Consider the following 7,641-nt stretch of genomic DNA (forward strand, 5'->3'; position numbering starts at 1 on the left):
CTAACCCTAACACTAACCTTAACCCTAAATGGAACCCTAACCCTGACCCTAAACCAAAACCGAATGGTAATACAAGCTCTGATTGATAGCCTAACCCTAAACCTAACCGTATTTGGAAAACAAACACTGATTGATACACTAATCCTAACCCTAACCCATACCATAAAATAACTCTAACTCTAACGGGAATACAAACTTGAATTGAAAGGATAATCATAATGCAACCCTAACCCTAACCCAAACCCTAACCATAAACCTAATGAGATTACATCCTAACCTTAACCCTAACAATAATCATAACGCAAAGTGTACCCATAGCAAGAATACAAGAACTAATTGAAAGTGTAATCCTAATGCTAACCCTAACCCTAACCCTAGTTGGAAAACCTGCTCTGGTTGGAACCCTACCAGCAAATTCAACCCTACCCCTAACCCTCATCCTAATGCTAATGGGAAAACAAGCTCTGATTGAGAGAATAACCCTAACCCTAAATCTAAACCTAAACCTAAGTTCGAAACTACCAGCCGCTGCTCTGTGGGAGAAAGATGAGGCCTTCTACTCCTGTAAAGATTTACAGCCTCGGAAACCCTGTACAGGGTTGCTATGGGTCGGGACAAACTTGACGGCATAACCCTCACCCTAATGGGCATACAAGTTCTAATGGGTACCCTGTCCTTAACCCTAACCCTAACAATATTTGGAATGATCACTCTGATTTAAACACTAATCCTGAACCTAACCCTAACTCTAAATTTTACCCGAACCATAATCCTAATGGGAATAAAAGCTCTGATTGAAAGCACAACCAAAGGTTAACCCAAACCCTAACACACACCTTAACCCTAAAACTAACGGGAACACATAATCTGTATGGAACCTTAACCCTAACCCTAATGGGAATACATGCTCTGATTGGAACACTAAAAGTACATCTAATACTAACCCAAACCCTAACTGTAACCCTAACCGTAATCCTCACCTTAACCCTAACCATAATAGGAATTCAAGCTAACTGTAACACTAACCCACACCATAACCTTAACTATAACCATAATCCTAACCCTAACGCTAACCCTAACCCTAACTCTATCCTGAACAGGAATACAAGCTCTAATTAAAAGCCTTACCCTAAAGCTAACCCTAACCCTAATCCAAACCCCAATCATAATCCTGACTGGAATGCATGCTCTGAAAGGAATCCTAACCATAATCCTAACCCTAACTATAATCCTAATGGGAATACAATCTCTAATTGAAAGCCTAACCCTAACCCTTACCCTAACCCTAATGGGAATATATGCTCTGATTGGAATCCTAACAGTAACTGTAACCTTCACCCTAACCCTAAACCTAATGGGCATACAAGCTCTGATTGAATCCTTAACCTTAACCCTAACCCAATTAGGAGTAAACACTCTAATTTAAACATTAATCCTAATTCTAACCCTAACCCTAAATCTAACGCTAACTGCAACAGGAATGCAAGCTATGATTGAAAGTGTAACCATAACGATAACCCAAACCCTAAACCTATCCCTAACCCTAAACCTAACCCAAACCCTAACACTAACCCAAACCATAATCCTAACCCTAATGGAAATACATGCCCTGATTGGAACCCTAACCTTTACCCCAACCATAACTTTAACACTGACTCTAATCCTAATGGGAATACAAGCTCCAATAGAAAGCCTAACCCTAATGCTAATCCTACCCCTAACTGTAACCTTAACTCACACCCTAACCCTAACCCTAATCCTTAATGGGGAGAGAAATTCTGATTGATATTCTAACTCTAACCTTAACCCTATTGGGAATACACACTCTGATTGAAACACTAATCCTAACCCTAACTCTAATCCTAAATTTAACACTAATCCTAATGGGAATATAAAACCTGATTTAAAGCATAATCAATTGGGAACCCAAGTCTTTACCCTAACCCTAAACTGAAACCCTAGCCTTAACCCTAATGGGAATACATGCTTTGATTGGAACCTTAACCCTAATTCTCACCCTAACCATAATCCTAACCCTAACCCTAAACCTAACTCAAACCCTCACCTTAACGCTAACCATAACAGGAATACAAGCTCCAATTGAAAGCCTAATCCTAACGCTAACCCTAACCCTATCCCTAACCCTAACTCTAACCTAAAGGGAATAAATATAAACTCTAATTCAAAGTTTATCCCTAGCACTAACCCTAACCATAACCCTAAACATACCGTATCAGGAATACACACTCTGATTGAAACACTAATCATAACCCTAACCCTCACTGTACCCTAACCCTCAAGAGATTACAAGCTCTGATTGATACCCTAACCCTAAGGCTAATTCTAATCCTATTGTTAATACACACTATGATTAAAACACTATTCATAACCCTAATGCTAAATCTAACCCTAACCCAAACTCTACCCTAATCATAATGGGAATGCACGCCCTGATTGGAACCCTAATTGAAACCGTAACTGTAACCCCAACCTTAATCCTACCCAAATCCCTAACACAAACCATAAACCTACCCTAATGGGAATATATGCTCTGATTGGAAACCTAACAATAACCTTAACTCTGACCCTAACCCTAATTCTAATGGGAATCTTTGTTTTGATTGGAACCCTAAAATAATCCTTACCCTAAATCTAACACTAAACCTAAAATTTACCCTAACCCTAACGGGAATACATGCTCTAATTGGAACCTGAGCTGTAACCCTAACCTTAATCCTAACTCTAACTCTAACCCTAACGGGAATACAATTTCTAATTGAAAGCCTAACTCTAATGCAAACAATTACCCTAACCCAAATCCTAACCATAAACCTAACCCAAACCTTAACCATAACCAAAATTCTAATCCTCACCCTAACACTAACCCTAAGGGGAATACAAGTATGATTGCTACACTACCCACAACCCTAACACTAACACTTGCACTAACCCTATTAGAAATACACACTCTGATTGAAACACTAATCCTAATCCTAACTCTACCCTAATTCTGATCCTAACCATAACCAAAATACAAGCTCTGATTAAAATCATAACCATAAAGCTAACCCAAACACTACTCCTAACTCTAACCTTAAACTTAACCCTAACCCTAACGCTAACCCTAATGGGAATACATGTTCTGATTGGAACCCTCACCCTAACCCTAACTCGAAACCTAATGGGAATACAAGCTCTAACTGAAAACCTAACTCAAACTCTAGTCTAACCCTATTCCAACCCTAACCCTAATCCTAACCCTAACCGTAACTGTAACAATAATACATGCTCTGATTGGAAAACTTTTTGTTGTTGTTATGTGCCGTGGAGTTGGTTCTGACTCATAGCGACCCTGTACAGGGTTTCTGAGATTGTAAATCTTTACGTGAGCAGAAAGCCTCATCTTTCTCCCACGGAATGATTGGAACGATTACATTAACCCTAATCTTAGCAGTCATCATAACCCTCACCCTAACCCTAACCCTAGCCCTAATGGAAAAACAAGTTCTGACTGATACCCTAATCCTAACCATAACCCTAACACTATTGGGAATATTCACTCTGATTGAAACACTAATCTTAACTCTAATCCTAAACCTAAATCAAACCCTAACCCTAAGGGCAATACAAGCTCTGATTGAAAGCATAACCAAAATGCTAACTCTAACCCTAACACAAACCCTAACTCTAACACTAATGGAAATACATGCTCTGATTGGAACCCTAACCATAACCATAACCCTAACAATAACACTATCTCTAACCCTAACAGCTCTAATTGAACACCTAACCCTAAGGTTAACCTTAATCCTAACTCTAACACTAACCCTAATGCTAATGGGAATCTATGGTCTAATTGGAACCCTAACAGTAACCATAACCATTAAGCTAACACAAACCCTAAATCTAACCGTCATCTTAATGGGAATACAAGTTCTGATTAAAAGCATAAACATAATGCTAACCCAGACCCTAACCTTAAATGTTACCCTGCCCTAACCCTAATCTTAATTCTAACCCTAACACTAATCTTAAAGGGAATACTAACTTTAATTGAAAGCTTAACCCTAATGCTAACCCTCACACTAAACCTAACCCTAACCATAATGGCAATACATGCTCTGATTGGAACCCAAACATTAACCCTAACCCTAACCCTAACTTTAACCCTAAACCTTACCCTAACTCTAACCCTAATGGAAATACAAACTGTGATTGAAACCCTAATGCTAACCCTATTGGGATTACACACTCTGATCGAAACACTAATCCTAACCCTAAACCTAACCCTAAATCTAACACTAATTCTAACGGAAATAAATGCTCTGATTGCATTCATAACCATAAAGCTAACCCAAAACCTAACCATAACCCTAACCCTAACTCTAACACTAACCCAAACCTTAACCCTAACCCTAACGGTAAAATATGCTCATTTGGAAACATCAAAGTAATCCTAGTCCTAACATTAAACCTAACCCTAACCCTCATCCTATCCCTAACCAGGATGGGAATACAAGCTCTGATTGATAACCTAACTGTAACCATAACCCTAATCCTATTGGGAATACACAGTCTGATTGAAACACTAACGCTACTCCTAACCCTAACACAAACTATAAACATAACCCTAACTCTAACCCAAACCCCAATCCTAACCTTAACGGTAATACATGCTCTTATTGGAACCCTAACTGTAACCATAACCCCAACCTTAACCCTAACTCTAAACCTAATGGGTATACAAGCTCTAATAGAAAGCCTAAATGTAATGCTAACCCTAACCCTAACTCTCATGTTAATCCTAATCTCAATGGAAATACAAGCTCTGATTGATACTCTAAACATAACTCTAACCCTAATCCTATTGGGAATACACACTCTGATTGAAACACTAATCCTCACCCTAATCTAATCATAAATCTAAACCTAACGGAAATACATGCTCTAATTGGAACCTTAACAGTATCCTTAACACTAACCCTAATCGTAAACCTAACCCTCACACTAACCCTTACCTGAGGGGTAATACAAGCTCTGATAACCCTAAACCTATTTGGGAATACACACTCTGTTTGACACACTAATTCTAACTGTAACCATAACTGTAACCATAACTCTAAATATAATCCTAAAACTAACAGGAAAACAAACTGTGGTTGAAAGCATAACCATAACGATAAACTAAACCCTAACCCTAACTTTAACCCTAAACCTAACCCTTACACAAACCCTAACCTTAACCCTAATGGAAATACATGCTCTGATTGGAACCCTAACCGTATCCTTAACACTAACTCTAACCCTAATGGGAATGCACAGCCTGATTGAAACACGAATCCTAACTCCAACCCTCACCCTCACCCTAACCCTAGTGAAAATACAAGCTCTGAGTGATACCCTAAACCTAACCCTGATTCTATAGATAATACACAATCTTATTGAAACACTAATCCTAACCCCAAACGTAACTCTAAGTGTAACCATAACCCTAACGAGAATACAAGTTGTGGTTGAAAGCATAACCATAACGCTATCCAAACCCTAACCCTAACTCTAACCCTAAGCCTAATGGAAATACACACCCTGACTGTAACACTAATCCTAACCGTAAACCTAACTTAACCCTAACCGTAACCATAACGGGGATACATACTCTGATTGGAACCATAACAGTAACCCTAACCCTAACCCTCACCACATCCCTAACACTAATGATAATAAAAGCTTTAATTGATAACCTAACCCTAACCCTATCCCAATTGGGAATAGATACTCTGGTTGAATCACTAATACTTACCCTAACCCTAAATCTAACCCTAAACCTAAGGGGAATACAAGCTCTGATTGAAAGCATAAATATAACACTAACGCAAATGCTAACCATAACCATAACGGGAATGCATGCTCTGATTGGAATCCTAACCATAACCCGAAACCTAACACTAACCCTAACTTTAACCCTAACGGGAAAGCAGGCTCCATTTGAAAGCCTAACACTAAAGCTAACCATAGCCCTAACCCTAAATCTAACCGTTACAGTAAAACAAGCTCTGAATGAAAGCATAACCATAATGCTAACCCAAAACCTAGCCCTAATCCTACCACAAACCCTAACCTTAACACCAACGTAAACCCTAACCTTAACCCTAAGGGGAATAAATGCTCTTATTGGAAACCTAACCCTAACCTTAACCCTAACTCTAACGCTAATAGTGAATACAAGCTCTAATTGAAAGCCTAAACCTAACGCCAACCCTAACCCTATCCCTAACAGTAACTGTAACTCAAACCATCACCATAATCCCAACCCTAAAGGGAATACAAACTTGATACATACCCTAACCCTAACGCTATTGGGAATACACACTCTGATTGAAACACTAACCCTAACTCTAACTGTAACTCTAAATCTAACAGTAACACTAAAGGGAATACAAGCTGTGACTAAAAGCACAACAAAACACTAACCCAAACCATAAATCTAAACTTAACCCTAAACCTAACTTTAACCCTAATGGGAATACAATAGCTGATTGAAATCATACACATAATGCTAACCAAAATCCTAATACTACCCATCACCCTAACTGTAACTCAAACCCTAACCCTAACCATAATGGGAATACATGCTCTGAATCGAACTCTAACCGTAGCCCTAAACCTAACTCTAACCCTAAATCTAATACTAATGGGAATACAAGCTCTAATTGAAAGCCTAAACTGAAGGCTAATTCTAACGTTAACCCTAACACCAACCCTAAAAGTAACACTAACCCTAACGGGAATAGAGAATATAATTGAAACCATAACAATAACACTAACCCTAACCCTAAACCTAAACTTCATCCTTACCCTAACCGTCATTCTAACCCTAACTCAAACCCTAACCATAACTCTAACGGGAATGTATGGTCTGGTTGGAATACTAACCATAACCCTAACACTAAACCTAACAGGAATACAAGCTCTAATTGAATGCCTAACCCTAACACTAACCCTAACTCTAACACTAACAGGAACACAAGCTCTAATTGAACGCCTAACCCTAAAACTAACCTTAGTCCTAACCCTAACCCTAACATCAATGGGAATCTATATTCTGATTGGAACCCTAACAGTAACCCTAACGCTAACACTAATGCTAAATCTAACCCTAACCCTAAAGGGAATACAAGCTCTAATTGAAAGCCTAAACCTAACACCAACCCCAATCATATCCCTAACCATAACTGTAACCTTAAGCATCACCCTAATCCTAACCCTAACGGAAATACAAGCTCTGATTGATACCCTAAGCCTAACTCTAACCCTATTGAGAATACACACTCTGATTGAAACACTAATCCTAACATAATTGTAACTCTAAATATAACCCTAACCCTAACGGGAATATAAGCTGTGATTGAAAGGATGACCATAATGCTAACCCTACACCTAACCCTAAAACTACACTAAATTTAAAACTATCCTTAACCCAAACTCTAATTCTGACACTAACGGGAATATATGTTCTGATTGTAACCCTAACCCTAACCCTAACCCTAATAAGAATATTTACCCTGATTGAAACACTAATCCAAACCCTTACCCTAACCCTAACCTTATCCCTCACCTTTACCCTAACATGACTGGTAATAC

The sequence above is a fragment of the Chrysochloris asiatica genome, unplaced genomic scaffold (assembly GCF_000296735.1).
Source record: "Chrysochloris asiatica unplaced genomic scaffold, ChrAsi1.0 scaffold00359, whole genome shotgun sequence".
NCBI lineage: Eukaryota > Metazoa > Chordata > Mammalia > Afrosoricida > Chrysochloridae > Chrysochloris > Chrysochloris asiatica.